Raw genomic sequence first — 17,500 nt, forward strand, 5'->3', positions numbered from 1 at the left:
GTGGTGCCAGACAGATAGCAGGGCAGGAATGGTGCCAGACAGATGTCAGGATAGGAATGATGGTGGCAGACAGATGTCAGGATAGGAATGGTGGTGACAGACAGATGTCAGGATAAGAATGGTGGTGACAGACAAATGTCAGGATAGGAATGGTGGTGCCAGACAGATAGCAGGGTAGGAATGGTTGTGCCAGACAGATGTCAGGATAGGAATGGTGGTGACAGACAGATGTCAGGATAGGAATGGTGGTGCCAGACAGATGTCAGGATAGGAATGGTGGTGACAGACAGATGTCAGGATAGGAATGGTGATGACAGACAGATGTCAGGATAGGAATGGTGGTGACAGACAGATGTCAGGATAGGAATGGTGGTGCCAGACAGATGTCAGGATAGGAATGGTGGTGACAGACAGATGTCAGGATAGGAATGGTGGTGACAGACAGATGTCAGGATAGGAATGGTGGTGCCAGACAGATGTTAGGATAGGAATGGTGGTGACAGACAGATGTCAGGATAGGAATGGTGATGCCAGACAGATGTCAGGATAGGAATGGTGGTGACAGACTGATGTCAGGAGAGGAATGGTGGTGCCAGACAGATGTCAGGATAGGAATTGTGGTGAAAGACAGATGTCAGGATAGGAATGGTGGTGACAGACAGATGTCAGGATAGGAATGGTGGTGACAGACAGATGTCAGGATAGGAATGGTGGTGACAGACAGATGTCAGGATAGGAATGGTGATGCCAGACAGATGTCAGGATAGGAATGGTGGTGACAGACTGATGTCAGGAGAGGAATGGTGGTGACACACAGATGTCAGGAGAGGAATGGTGGTGACACACAGATGTCTGGATAGGAATGGTGGTGCCAGACAGATGTCAGGATAGGAATGGTTGTGACAGACAGATATCAGGATAGGAATGGTGGTGCCAGACAGATGTCAGGATAGGAATGGTGGTGCCAGACAGATGTCAGGATAGGAATGGTGGTGACAGACAGATGTCAGGATAGGAATGGTGGTGCCAGACAGATGTCAGAATAGGAATGGCGATAAATGTTAGGATAGGAATAGTGGTGCCAGACTGATAGCAGGGTAGGAATGGTGGTTTCAGACAGATAGCACGGTAGGAATGGAGGTTCCAGACAGATACCATGGAAGGAATAGTGGTGCCAGAAAGATGTCAGGATATGAATGGTGGAGCCAGACCGATAGCAGGATAGGAATGGTGGTGCCAGGCAGATAGCAGGGTAAGAATGATGGTGCCAGACAGACAGCAGGGTAGGAAAGGTGGTGCCAGACAGATGCCATGGAAGGAATTGTGGTGACAGACAGATGTCAGGATAGGAATGATGGTTTCAGACAGATAGCACGGTAGGAATGGAGGTTCCAGACAGATACCATGGAAGGAATAGTGGTGCCAGAAAGATGTCAGGATATGAATGGTGGTGCCAGACCGATAGCAGGATAGGAATGGTGGTGCCAGGCAGATAGCAGGGTAAGAATGATGGTGCCAGACAGACAGCAGGGTAGGAAAGGTGGTGCCAGACAGATGCCATGGAAGGAATTGTGGTGACAGACAGATGTCAGGATAGGAATGGTGGTGCCAGACAGATGTCAGGATAGGAATTGTGGTGCCAGACAGATGTCAGGACAGGAATGGTGATGACAGACAGATGTCAGGATAGGTCCGGAATTGTGGTGCCAGACAGATGTCAGGATAGGAATTGTGGTGTCAGACAGATGTCAGGACAGGAATGGTGGTGACAGACAGATGTCAGGATAGGAATGGTGGTGCCAGACGGATGTCAGGTTAGGAATGATGGTGCCAGACAGATAAGCAAGGTAGGAATGGTGGTGCCAATGCAGTCAGAATCTGTATTCGAACACAGAAACAAACAATCAAGACAGTGTGAAGTCATTGCAAAATCAAAATCGTTCAGGAAGAAAAGGAAAAAAACAGTTGACAATTTACTTGTTTTCTTTGTTTTTCTCAGAACCGTTTAGTTATTTTCTTTCATTCAGGAAGAAAGGAAAGAGACAGTTGACAATTTACTCGTTTTCTTAGTTTCAATATTTTATTATACCTTGCATGAAGAGCAGAAATTAATAACTTTATGTTTGAGTTTAGAGTTTCATGCTACTTTTGTTTTAGCATTGCTTTGTTTTGTTACATCTCCATTGAGAAGGGAGATGTAGATTGTATTAGTTGTTTATTAGTTGTTGTGTTGGGTTGCGTCATTAAGACACTTCCTCTCCGCAGCCATGCTTGTATCTGAAGGAAGCTATGATTAAAAGGCTCTCAACAAATCCAGCTATCTGCATGTTACCTTGCAAGAATGAGAACCTTACAGTCAGTGAGTGTGTATGTGTGTGTGTGTGTGTGTGTGTGTGTGTGTGTGTGTGTGTGTGTGTGTGTGTGTGTGTATGTCAGTGTGTGTGTGTGTGTGTGTGTCAGTGTGTGTGTGTGTACTGAGTGTGTGTGTGTGTGTTTGTGTGTGTGTGTGTGTGTGTGTGCGCCTTGCGCCTTGTGAATGTGCGCCGTGTGCGTTTGTGGGTGTGTGCGCGCCGTGTGTGTGTGCCTGTGTGTGTGTGTGTGTGTGTGTGTGTGTGTGTGTGTGTGTGTGTGTGTGTGTATGTGTGTGTGCGTGTGTGTATGTGTGTGTGTGTGTGTGTGTGTGTGTGTCGTGTGTGTGTGCGCCGTGTGTGTGTGTGACATTGGGATGCGGCAGACAAGGTTGCAGCAGATCGTGATGCCGGCGGCAGATCGGGTCAGTTGCGGCAGACTGGCCCGGATGACACCGTCGACAGCACTGAATAGCGGGTCGAGATCGCACCTAACTGTGCCTCATTAAAAAGAAGAATCAGTCGACATATCAACCGCAAAGAGACAGACGGACGGGGACACCCTTGTTATCTGTGTCATAACTGTCAGATGGTATCATTGCTGTCCACCACAGCTCAGTCGGTGGCGTCTAGTTCGTCCTTTTGTTCACGTGCGAGTTCAGTGTGCAAGTGATGAGGACGGTTCCCAGGGGGTGGGGACACTGCGGCCGATGGATAGCGGATACCTCCATCTGTTAGCCCTTAATTATTCTGTGTCGGGTATTTTCCTGTCGTCGCAGCGGGTCAACAAACCGAACTGAGCCTGGTAAGAAAGTTTAGATCGGTCAGCAGTGAAACAGAGAGAGAGAGAGAGAGAGAGAGAGAGAGAGAGAGAGAGAGAGAGAGAGACAGAGACAGAGAGACAGAGACAGACAGACAGACAGACAGACAGACAGAAACAAAGAGACAGACAGACAGACAGAGAGACAGACATACACTGGACAGACAGACAGACATCTACAGACAGAGAAAGACACTAATTAAGAAATACCCAGAGATCTCGAGAGAGTGTCTTCTGATTTAGTCCTGACATCAGTGGTCGTTTTGGAAGCAATAGAGTCATTCATCCTCGTCGTCGTCCTCCTCCTCTTCCTCGCTATAATCATCATTGTCGTTGTAGTTTTCAGTGCATAGTATCATCATCATCATCATCATCATCATCATCATCATCATCATCATCATCATCATCATCATCACCATCATCATCATCATCATCATCACCATCATCACCATCATCACCACCACCACCATCATCATCATCATCATCACCATCATCATCATCACCACAACCATCATCATCATCATTATCATCACCACCACCATCATCATCATCATCATCATCATCATCATCATCATCATCACCATCACCACCATCATCATCAGCATCATCACCACCATCATCATCACCACCACCACCACCACCACCACCATCATCATCATCATCTCAACCAAACATGACACGTACCTGTCATGTTCACCAGCAGTCGATAGCATGACCATCACAAAATCGTGCACTTCACAAATTGAAGTAAACGGTTCCTGTATTGTATGTGCTAAGCTACAACTGAAAGCCCGGAATGCCCGAAAGCATTTATCGCTCGCTGTTAGTTACCAGCAAGTGATGCAATGATCAGGAATCAGGGGAGGTCGTGATAATTGTGGAAGAGGAAGGATTTATCGTGACTGACCCAAAGTGAAAATGAGAGTCTAGCTGAGCCTGATACCCAAAAACATGCATAACTAGACGCACGCTCGGGTGTTCGCAGAATAACAGACAGACAGACAGACAGACAGACAGACAGACAGACTAACGAACACGCCCTCACACCAGCATCACTACTACACCATCATCAACGACAACAAAGATGACCGTAGCAGTGCGGCTGCAGATGCCCCCCCCCCCCCCCCCCCAAACAGCGAGCAAAAACAAAGACACACACACACACAAATAAAAAATAAATCAGAGATTACTCTCTTTCCAAAAGGAAACTACGAATGTGAAGCTGAGGCTGAGATGCCATATCTCCTTTGGCTCCCATGAGTGCGAGTGATGGGGGAGGGGGGAGTGGGACGGAATTCTTATTACTATTTTATTTTCTCCACGGACCGGAAAAAAATCCTGCTTACGAGCTTTCACCGCTCATGCCATACCACAGCCCTCCCCCTTGCCTACCAACCCACCACCACAACTCCCCTCTCTCGCCACGTAACTCCCTGTTCCGTTTAGTCCCGAACCTATACGCTCATTAAGAGAATCATCCCTATAATATCCATTGACATTTGTTTCCATCTGAATCCACACCACTGGCGCCATCACCAACCTGTGCCTGCGGTCAAGAGGACCAAACAGCGGAACACATCTTACAGCGATGTCCCTTACTAGATGAGGAACGAAAAGAAGTGTGGCCGTCACCAACTCCCTTGCAGACCAAACTATACGGCAGTCGACAGGAGTTGGAGAAAACGACAACATTTATCACCAGTGCTGGACTGATTGTGTAACCTCTGCGAACGCCAAGAAGAAGAAGAAGAATCCACCCCAAAAAGTCATCACCATCACAAAAATCAGGTCAAAAAACGGTGACGGCACAATCAAAGTGATTGTGACAGCGTAATGACCCGTCAGGCACGTCACAGTGACACGGTAATTGTGGGAAAGACAGTGATTAGACGCACAAACAATGGCTCTTTTCTTCCGAACCCTATACATACCACTGTATCTTCGGGTTTGTTTTTTTGACAGGCAAGAGAAAATGAAGAGTGAAGAAGATAATGGGCAAAGTTAGGTATGGTACAGTGCGGCACAGAAGCTGGTAGGTGCAAATGAGGGAGATGAAAAAGATAAAGGTATGAACTAATTAACTAGGTGTAGGGAGAGAGAGAGAGAGAGAGAGAGAGAGAGAGAGAGAGAGAGAGAGAGAGAGAGAGACTGAGACTGAGACAGAGAGAGACAGAGCAGGCTGATGCCAGGTCATTGCAGTCACGATTGACAAGTGTGTGTGTGTGTGTGTGTGTGTGTGTGTGTGTGCGTGCGTGCGTGCGTGTGTGTGTGTGTGTGTGTGTGTGTGTGATATGGCGTTCAACGGAATAATGAATTAAAACCAACAAAACTCGATTGCTTTCATGTTTCAGAAGGTGAGCGGCAGGAGGACTTGAGAGTTTCAATGGCTTCAGAAACAGACTTACCGTAGGCTCCGACGTCAGGACAAAGAAAAGAAGCGTTATCTGAACGTTGCGGATGCGAACAGAGAAATGACAGAATCAAGACAATCCTACGGAAGTTTACTGGGAAGTGAACAAGAAACATTCCTGCCTTTGGTCATCATGTCTCGAGTGTGAAATTCGGAACGCTGTACAAATAAATTAAACTGGTATTTTTACGCAACCAAGCACGCTCACACACACGCACTCATAGAAGGATACAACACACTAACTCACACCCACACACACACGCACACACACACACCCACACACACATACAGACCCACACACACACACACACACACACACACACACACACACCATCACAACCACAACCACAACCATAAAATTTCATGTGACAAGAAGTTCCTTTTATGTGTCAAAAACCGAAGGCAAGATTTTTAATTTCATAGGGACAAAAATCACATATTATTTAAGAGCACTTGGGGTTTAACAATTTTAAAACTAGCACCCCTATTACACAATAACAACAATACATTTTCCATATAAGGTACACCTAACATTTCACAGAACGTATACATAATCCTTCGGTACAGATACAAAATTATGAAAAAGCGCACCCAGCTATAACAAACAAGGGAGGTGGATGGGGCAGAGGCGGTAAGAGCTAGTGAAGAGCGCTGCTGCGACACGGGCGCAGGTAAAAAGCCAAGTGAGCGGCCCACTGCTGGTCAGTCAAACATACCTGACATCAGCTCACAATTTAAGACAAAAATGCACCAAAAAAGCATGCAGACCGAGGGGTTGTGACTGGTGGTACCCACCAGCCACTGGCACAGTAAAACAAGTGTTTATATTATATTTACACCAAACAACACATAAAACAGTGAACAACTGAAAACAAAGCGTACGTTTCAGTAATGCTTCGAGAATGAGTCGTTGCTGTTCGGAAGCTTTACATTTTTTTAAAATCTATATTACTGTATTGTTGTTGTGCCCGCTATAACTGCGTTTGATGACGATATTCTGTCAAAACAACTGCCTTTAGGCCTACTTGCCAGATAAGTTACGCGACAAATGTAATCAGCATTTAAATTGCATTTTACTGATACATTTGACAATGCATATGTATTGCTAATGTACAGCTTGACGGTTTTGACCTTTGCTTTATTTGCGCACGTCTTGCCGCCAGCATGGGTTGAACAGTCCATAGATGTGCCGTATTATGTCATTATTATTACATTCACAGTAAAAATGACCGAAAAAGCATATTTATAGACTTTCAACAATCATCTATGGGCTGACAAGACTGTGCAGGTAGAGTACATGAATAGAGCCGTCATTCTACCAGAATCAGTGGTATTGGTATATTTACTGTAACTTATTGGCATTTTGCTGGCAATGGTAATGGCAGAAATATGGCATTTTGCCGGGCCACAACTGGCCCGGTAATTTCAGCAGGTAAAGGGCCAATAACGGAAAATATATGGGAAAATGTGGGGTTTTATATGGACCTAAAAACCGGCAAAATTCTGGCAAAATGCTGGCAAAATTCTGTTTTTTTGATGGCAAGCTATCAATAAACCAGCAAATAATGATGGCTTTTTGCTGGCAACATTCTTTTTTTTTATGGCAAGCCATCAATAAGCCAGCAAATAATGATGGCTTTTTGCTGGCACATTTCTGGCTTGCCATTTATGGCCCATCAATTTGCCAATGTGCATACGGGTAATATGCCAGCATTGGGCCATCAATGGGCAATTGATGTCAGTAGTTCTGGCAACTGGCATTGCCATCAAAAAGCCATCTGATGGCATGTTTATTGGGATGCAGCTTGTGTGTGAAAACACCCGGGTCGGAAGCAGCGAAATGGGGGAGGAGTCCAGTGTGACAAATAGCCAGGTAAAGAAGGGGTTCGGGGGGCTGGCAAGGTGTCACAAATGACCAGATACACGTACAGGTGAAAGATGAAGCTAGCTAGCTGGGGGTGGGGGGGTGGGGGGGGGGGGGGTGGGGAGAACGGAACGGATGGCGGGACGAGAGTGGGGGGGGGGGGAGGGGTTGGTGCGTATGGCTGGCAAGGTAAACCAATGTGCCGATTCCTAAATTCAAATTCTTGAAGGTGAAAGGGTGAGTTATATTCAGGGAGTTGGGTAGAGGGGGGGGGGGGGTGAGAATGCGGAGACTCTCCTTTGTCTCACATACGAAAGAAAAGGCATGCAATTCAAACGCATGAAACCGGCGGAAGGGTGCCAACAAACACTGCATACTCAAATTACAGTTTTCTCGCAATTACTGCACCAGTGGTTGGTTGTTTTGTTCTTCTTCAAATGAACACTTTTACAGTTTTCTCCTAACTACTGCACCAGTGGTTGGGGTGTGTTTTTTCTTCAAATGAACACTTTTACAGAAGGACCAGAGTAAATGTAAAGGCACAGACAGTCCTTACCGCATTAACAATGTCATCAGCCCACCATCTCAGGCCTGGCCAGGCTTTACATGGGATAAGACCACCCCTCCACTTGGACATATGTCAACAATCAACATCCTGAGTGTTCCCAGTGCACAGTGTGTTTTTGCTTGTTTGATACATCAATTTCGTAATTCAAAAATAGTGCCAATCTGCGAAACTAATTAATTACAAAAAAGTTCAACTCTACGAATGTTGATTTTAAATATGTGTTCAAGTGGAGGGATGGTCTTATCCCATGTAGAACCCTGGCCACATCTGAAATGAAATACATGTGTTGTTATTGAGGATGCGACCACCGCAGCGACGGCTGTCAGGAAACAGAAGCTGTTTACAGACGAGTTTTCTTTTCAACCGTACAATGGGCGGTTCTGGTGAGGTTATGCCCCCTCTTTCTTTCGGCTGGTAACTGGCGCCACCTCGCGGCAAGATCACACGAGAAAGGAAACAAAAACTTGCATTGGTCCCAAATAGCATATCGGTTTGGTAACAGTTCGTGTCTAAGTCGCGCATTTTATACGGTAAACAGACAATGGTCGGCTCTGGTGAGGTTATGCCCCTTCTTTCTTTCGGCAGGCGTGGTCTCGCGTTATCACCCCAGAAGCGCTCATTGCCGTGCCTTTCAATAGATATACCCCCTAACTGATGAGCCGATTTGTTTATACACGGGAAGGACTGTGCCTTGAAGGACAGCGAGGTATTGTTGTTATGATGCGAACACCGCAGAGACGGCTGTGGTGAGTGCTACCTGGTGACAAATGACACACCCTTAGACAAAGGGTTAGTGTTGACTGACAATGCGTCAACGACGATGCCGTTGATTCGTAGATGTCTGATTTAATCAATGTCAGTCTTGTCCTAGCTGGTGATTTTGGACACGGAGAGATTAATTAGGGACAAGGGATTATAATCTGTCACCATGGGATTACAGGGCACTGTGTCAAAGCCAATTACCATGAGATGGAGGAGTAGGCTTTTGTTCTCCCGCTTTCATTCAGTGGAAGATCGGTTGTTGACGGAGGATAGGACATGTATTAATTAAAGAATGGGAGTAGGCTAGTAGTTAGGGTGTCGAGTCATTCTCCGGACCTCTCACAAGCGATCTCGTCTCAATGAATCACAAATTGGCTTTCATACTCACTCAATATTTCAGTTCTCAGTCAGTAATTCGGCATTATTTGACCAGCCAGGCTAACTAGTATGTACCTGTTCCCATGTCTTAAAGGCTCACTGTGACCTTGAAGTTTTAAAGACGCCGCGACGCACGTTAAATATTGTATTCAACAAGTCACTTGACGATGAGGCATGGTCCCTAAACGGTGAAAGCTAGGGTGCACGAGAGTTCTTGCATCTTGATCTCGCACCATGCTATTGGCAGTCTCAGTTGAATACTTTGCCCAAAGAATGATCAGCGATCGAGCAATCTTTCGTCGATCAGTAAAGGATAAGTCAACTCTGCGACTGGGTGCAGCATGAACTAAATACTCTCTGAAAAATAAACGGGATAAGTGCAGTGAAAAATGATTCAAGTGTACCATGCAAAATCCTTTCTCAGTCGAGTATCAGAGTTTTTACATCATTGAGAACTTTGACCACCAGGATCGCGGGATTAGTAAAATAAGGCCAGTCATGTTGTGCGTAGAACCACAATGCACCTTATAAAACTAACAGATGTTCACCATCAGCTGTCTCTTTCCTCAAAAAGAATCCTTAGTCCTTGAGGCTATACTAACAGATTCTTCTGGTCAGTTGTCCACTTTTTCTTCTCATACAATCCCTCAGCCTCTGAGACTTGCAAATATATCTCTACCAATCAGCGCACTATTTGTGTCGAGACTACAGGCCCTAAGACTGAGGTCAGCTTTGCCGAGACTTCTTCTCATTTTGCGTCACGAACTAATCTGACTGAATGAGTCCACTGGCCGCTAGAGGGCACTTCTCGTCTACCACGAGCATCCTTAAGCTGATATCCCTTTGGTGACCACTCAGTGGGTCTCCAATCTTATCGTAATTGTCACCACGGTCATACTAGAGATCTAGGAAGGTTTGACTGAGTATATAGAGTATATAATAATAATAATAATAATAATAATAATAATAAATGAGCATTTATATAGCGCAACATCATAACTTTACAATTATGCTCTTTGCGCTTGACACATTTAAAATTAAAACACAGTTATACAAGCATTTACATCTACATTCATAGTCAACAACGCTTAATTAAAAGCATACACCATCACACATACATTACAAAAGATTCTTCCACTAACTAAGTAATAAAAACATGAATAAAATAGGTAGTAAAAAACAATATAATGTCTCGTAAATGATGTATTGTTGGTGTGGTGAATGCATGTACCCATAGTTTGCCCAGTTGGATATGGGGTAAGTTGTTTTTTTGTTTGTTTATTTTTGTTGTTGTTATCCAAATCAGCATAACGTTTTAACGGTGGATCATTCTTGTGTATAATTTCTAAGTACTTAACACAAAGAAAGGGAGAAAATGAGATGTGAACCAAGAATAAACAGACAGACAAACGGGGTAAAAATATCGCAAATATGAACTTGAGTGAAGCCGGAATGAAAGAAAGACGGAAATAACGAAACGACTGTTCATACGGGAGAAACCAGGGAACTTTTATTTATCGGTGTTGGCCCTGTTTCTCAGTGTTTAATTTTTTTTCTAGTATCAGGACGACAAATTGACTAAATGCTTTTATATCGCTTCAAGCGACTTTTGTTTTATGTGGGAAAGGCCATAATCACACGACAGGATCAGTTCCAGGATAGTGTCAAAGGGCGTTGGCAGAGGTCAAACAAGAAAGCGGTCTCCCCCCTCTGGTGACTGTCCTGATTATATGGGAGAGCAGCTATAGGGCGAGATAATGGCTTGTCGTTAGTTCTTCCCATGACAAAGCAGGCAAACGTATCATACTCAAGTGGATGCACACATATATATTAGTCGGGACACTATATTGACAGACAATCGGGACAGTCAGTCGGGACCCCAAAGATGAAGCGAGAACGCGCCGACGTGCAGGCATACAGAGAGGAAGACAGACAGACAGAGAGACGCACACACACACACACACATACACACTCACACACACGCACGCACGCACGCACACACACACGCACACGCACGCACTCGCACGCACGCACACACACGCATAGCACGCACGAACGCACACACACACACTGACACACACACACACACACACACACACACACACATCCACACACTCGCCAACAAAGTTGTCAGCGGTTTGTCCCATACATAACACTTTACTAGTCTCTTGTTCTGTTTATGTAAAATCACTTTTTGTCAAATACAAACTCCCTTTTTTTCCCCTCCCACCACAGCACATTCTCTTGGCTTATTTCGGCAACAGACACTGGTAAATGTTTTGCAATTTCCACTGAGAAATGCACTAATTTGTGTATATATATACTTATCAGCCAAGGTTAGCAAGATATAAAGTCACGAGAGAAAAAAAAAGGAAAAAAGAACTACCTAAACGACTTATACTCTCTCACTCTCTCACCCTCCAACTATGATAACAAACTTGACTAACTCCGGAATGCTCTTGTAAATCTGCATCCTTTGCAGCTTTGGTGCATTCGAACTTGAATTGCGCTTCAACAAACGCATACCGTGGCAAAAAGCACCAGGAAGGCTGGACTGGAACTGTTTTCCCCGTTGTGACTGGCAGCACAAAAGATTCAGTGGTGCCAGAATTGATGCTGCACGACTGCCGCGCGAATTTCAGAATCCATGGCGCCATTTCTGTCTCAGCACGATAATTTACTCGACTTCCGAACGAGAAGGAAACTTTTTTTTCTTCGAGTACCGGAAGGTATGCAGATTGTATGTTTGCGCATGCGTTGTAAATCATTGTCTGCTTCGTAGATGGAAACGTGTGTGTGTAGTAGGGAAGACAGTAGTACAATAGAAAGGCCGTGCGCGCGCGCGTGTGCCGGTGTGTGTGTGTGTGCAAGTTGTGTGTGTGTGTCACTGTGTGTGTGTGCGTGCGCGCGCGTGCGTAAGAGAGAGAGAGAGAGAGATTGATAGTGAGACAGAAGGTACCACAACGCTGCAAATCATCAACATCAATAACTGCTCTCTCTCTCTCTCTCTCTCTCTCTCTCTCTCTCTCTCTCTCTCTCTCTCTCTCTCTCTCTCTCTCTCATCGCGTGTGACTTTATTTTCATGCTTTCAGAATCAACTAACTCATCAATACACAACGAAACGAATTATACTCTCACTCACTCACTCACTCGTTCAAATCCAGCACACTGTCGCGCCACACACACAAACCGCCGCTATTATAACCGCTTTTATTTTTACCGTTGCTGCTGATGAATTTTGACATTTCCTTTGATGTTGATTAAAACAGATGACACGGCCATTAATTTTGGCCTTGGCGGAGGCGCATCTGTCTGCGTCAATGAACACTGTTTAACACACTCGATTACCACATTCCTCCTACTTTGGATGCTCGCTCGTTGATGGAGCTTTTGAAGCTGTCATTTTATTTCGGGAAAATGCGTTGTTGTTGTTGTTGTCGTTGTTGTTGTTGTTGTTGTTGTGTTTGTTGTTGTAGTGCGCCTTGTGGTGAGATATGTGCGTGTTATAAATTCTCGTATTATTATTGTTGTTGTTGTTGTTGTTGTTGTTGTTGTTGTTGTTGTTGTTGTTGTTGTTGTTGTTGAAGATTCGCTATGTTTATACCTGTGTCTTCTTTTTTACCCCGCTCGCTTCCCCCCTCCTCTCCCACTCCTTCTCTCTCTCTCTCCTTCTCTCTCTCTCTCCTTCTCTCTCTCCATCTCTCTCTCCCCCTCTCTCTCTCCCCCCACCTCTCTCTCTCTCTCTCTCTCTCTCTCTCTTTCTCTCGCTCTCACTCTGCCTCTCTCTCTCTCTCTCTCCCTCTCTTACTCTCTCCCTCTCTCTCTCTCTCTTTCTCTCTCTCTTTCTCTCTCTTTTTCTCTCTCTCTCTTTCTCTCTCTTTTTCTCTCTCTCTTTCTCTCTCTCTCTGTCTCTCTTTCTCTCTCTCTCACTCTGCCTCTCTCTCTCTCTCTCTCTCTCTCTCTCTCTCTCTCCCTCTCTCTCTCTCTCGCTCTCACTCTGCCTCTCTCTCTCTCTCTCTCTCTCTCTCTCCCTCTCTCTCTCTTTCTCTCTTTCCCCCCTCCCTTATCCACAATTCCATTCAGTCCCCATCTGATCTGGTCGACTGAAAACTATAAAAGAAGAATCAGGTTTGAGGAACAAAATCCTCTTTGCTTCCAATAGAAATCGGAGGGTAGGGTATAACAGCTGAAATCTGGCAATTAGAAGCTAAAGAGAGCGAGTTCATTAATGGGTCATAATATTGATTGCCATGCGGTTACGATGCAGACATTTAATGATGTAATGTGAATTAATGTTGAAAGGGCTCTCTGATGAAATTGAAAAGAGTGCTGCTGAGAAAAGGAAAAGAAGTGAAGGAAAAAGTGGATGCGGGTGGCGGAATTGTCGATGGTAACTATACGACAATAGACAGCGGGGTGGAGATAGAGTTTTACTACAAATGAAGATAGAGAACGAGAAAGAGATACAGAGAGAGGCAGAGACAGACAGGAGAGGCAGAGGCAGACACAGAGAGACAGACTGATTGAGACAGATACTGAGATAGAAAGACAGAGAGCAAGAGAGGGTTTGAATGAGTGATATATAAACAAACAGACAGACAGAGATAGGCAGAAAGAGACGCACACACACACACACACACACTCACACACACACACACAACACACACACGCACACGCACACAGACACACACACACACACACATAAACACACACACACACGCACGCACACACACACACTTACACACACACACACACACACACAACACACACAAACACACACACAACGAACATTGAACCGTTGATGGTCAACAAATCAGGCTCGTGCGGTCTTTGAACCCGAATGCTGAAAATCCACACGGTCAGAAAGGCCGGAGAGGGAATCGGATTAAACAGGGGAGGAGGAGGTGATGGTTGCCGGGAGGGAGGGGAAGGGGAGAAGCGTAGACCATGGGGAGGAGGAACAATGGACCCTCCGCTGTCCCTCCAGGGCTCGTGGGGAGATAATCAGTCGGTTGCACCATCAGTCACTGGGTGCACTGTCGTTGTGGCCTTCGCACCCACTCGCTTAACATCCTACTGTGTCATCCATTTCATGCGTTTGTCATTCTGCCTTTGTTCGGTGACCATGACCATGACCCTGTTTTTGTTTTGTTGTTATTCTCATTTTGATTTATTTCTAAAACAAGAGGAAGTGTGCACAGAAAGAGATTGGTATTTATATATATATATACGTGGATGTTGTTCTTTTCGTGATTCGTTATCTTGGGAGAGGAAACTGAGAAACTACAGTAGAGTTCTCTTTTTGGTTGAAACTATTTTATTCAAAGAATTTCAAATAACGTTAGCGTTATTAAACTCATTTAATAAAAGAGTCTCTGCATTCTCTTTTGAAGCCTGGTTTCCATGGTATTGACACGGTAATTTTGTTTTCTAATAGTATTTTGCTTATACGTACAAGTACATGCCTATATGAGCGTGTGTATACCCGTGGTATACAGTTCGAGTATCCTTCAGTAGAAACACCAACAACCAACTAGCACACGAAGCTTAAACATGGACAGTATAGCCTAAATCGTGACTGACGATGCACGCCACAGTAACTTTCACCAAACATCCATCAAGTTTCCCCAAAGCCAAAATTGGTCAGCAACACATACCGTCGAGTCATAGTCTTGTCCTTCTTCCTCTGTTCTGCTACCTGACCATTGTCCAAGCTTGATAGGTCAGCAGTCTCGAATGACCACTGCTAATGCCATCCATTAACACCCAGTTTTGAAAAACAGGCCTTAGGGATTAAGCTGGTTAGCAGTAGGGTCGTTAGAACAGCACAAATTATTAACAATAATGCAGCACTGTACATGAGTAATAAATAACTCAGCAGTTTGCATAGTGTTGCAAGATGAAATGTGCTTAGTTCTCTGGTTCTGCATATGCGGAAATGTTTTATTTTTTATTTTTTAATTTTTTAATAGAATGGTATTCATGGATGTGGCTTCATGTAATTGCCCTCTCTGTTATTCTGGTAAACGCGGGCTAACTCGGAGGCGAAGAGGCTGAAGGAAGTAATTTGTTGGTTCGTTAGCGAATTGTTTTGCGTACATAGAACCAAGATCTACAAGAATGTTAGACTGCTTTAGTTTTACTGCCTGTGTGGTATAAACTGTTGCAAACCTTACCCTTACGTTTACCCTTTTGCTTGGATGTCGAAAGAGAGGAAGAAAGGTGAAAGCATGCAGTGTCTGTTTGCATGGCTGTCTCTCCGTGTGTGTGTGTGCAAGTGTGTGTGTATATGTGTGTGTATCTGTGTGTGTGTGTGTGTTCGTGCGTACGTGCGTGCGTGCGTGCGTGCGTGTGCGAGCGCGTGTTTGCGTGCTTGTGTGTGTGCGTGAATGTATGAGCGTGCATAAATGCGTGCGAGTAAGCAATAAGATTAGGAAGTCAGACACAAAAACTTTCTTCAACAATCCATTCTTCATGCTATAATGCGGACACAGACTTTGCGTCACTTCCTGCCATTGAAAACTTTGTGGTCATTACAAATAGTTGCGCATTATTGTGCCTCAGATATGATAACAGCATTCACCACGGCTTCAGATATCACTGTGTGCAACAAACCCCATTAGGAGCGTCAACCTCCACAAATTTGTCTAATCTATCTGACCACAATGGTCGTTGAGCGCAGACTTGTTCTTGTTGCTGGTTTGAAGCAAACTTTGATTTCTTTCCTCTATCTGTACACACCGGTGTAACACGAGAAAATTACTCCCACGAGATTTTTACTCCGGAGTAAAATTAAAATTCGTACAAAAATGTTACTCCCTTTACGAAAAAACTACTCCCCCATTACACACAAAAATTACTCTCCACGACAGGTGAGGTCCGAGTCAACATTTCGTACAAAAATGTTACTCCCCTGACGAATAAATAACGAATAATTTACTTCACCCCAACACGAGCAATTTAACTTCCCATGCCAGGTGTACGCAATATTTACTCCCTTGTCCCCTGTTAGTCTAATTGGTGGTGGAACGGGTGGAGGGAGGGTAGCACGACATTCGTTAGCGCGAGATCACATATTATTGGCATCATCCCATTTTCGCGTACGAGATTTTTACTGGAAGTAAAAAAAAAATGGGGAGTAAAAATTTCGTGGAGGGAGTAATTTTGTCGTGCCTTGGGGAGTTCTTTTCTCGTACCGAAAGTGTACTCGGAGTAAGAATTTCGTACGACATTTTTCGTGGCCGAGTACAAATTTTGTGTTACACCGGCTTCCTGGGTTATCCGTCCAAAAGGCGCAGTTCTTCCCGTGTGAACAAATTCGACCCACCATCAGTGTCAGATCTGATATGGTTTTAAATGACATAAGACAATCCCTCTGCTTGGACACATACCACAAATCAACAGCCGGCAGGGTACTGTTTTTCCAAGGGTTGGGATTTTTTAAAAATATTTTTAATGTTACGATTTTCCTAACGGACACTGGTGCATTAAATGTGAAATGAATTCATTAAAACAATTCGCAGTCTGCGCAGAAAGTGAGCTGCCAGGAAGTAGATTTGTTGGTGTATGTCCAAATGGAGGCTGGGGTGTTCTTTTCCCACGTCAAAGCCAGGCCCGACCCGAGATGGTGAGCGAAACTGTTACCTGTGTGGCTTTAAAGGTACAGGGTGACACACAAAAAACGGTCATCACCAAAAGTCGAATAACTTCAGAAATTTTATTTAGATCAACACAAAACGTCAGCCACATTAGGTCAAGCCTATGTAGCAGACATCCCCAAAGTGTGAAGTCTGTACTACAAAAAGTCTTTGTTTCACTGGCGCACAAAAATGTGCTCTATATGAGCTCCCCGGCGCTGCAGGCACACTTGGATCAGGGGGCCAAAAAAACGGTCATCACCTAAACTTGAATAACTTTTGAAATAATTAATCAATTCTTTTAATTTTTCAGATTTACCAAGTGGAACGAATGTTCTATGAGTGTACCAAATTGAGTTTCGAGATGGCATGGACTACGGAGGAAAAGACATTTATAATTGAGGCATATTTTCGGCTGAAGTCAATCCATGCAGCTCAATTGCAATTCAAAGAACGGTTCGGATGTCGTGAATTTCCTGTCCACTCCATGATCTACAGATGGGTCAACAAGTTCAGAACCCATGGGACTGTGCGTAACCTCAATGGTAAAGACACTAACAGACAATCACACTCTGGACGACCGATATTATCAAGGACACCACCACATGACCGGTTTTTTTGGTGTCACCCTGTATCTTCCTCACGGCTTGGACCATCTTGTAAAACCACAACAGATCTGCCAAGGTTACATGGGATAAGAACATCCTTACACT

This window comes from Littorina saxatilis, linkage group LG4 (genome assembly GCF_037325665.1).
Source record: "Littorina saxatilis isolate snail1 linkage group LG4, US_GU_Lsax_2.0, whole genome shotgun sequence".
Lineage (NCBI taxonomy): Eukaryota > Metazoa > Mollusca > Gastropoda > Littorinimorpha > Littorinidae > Littorina > Littorina saxatilis.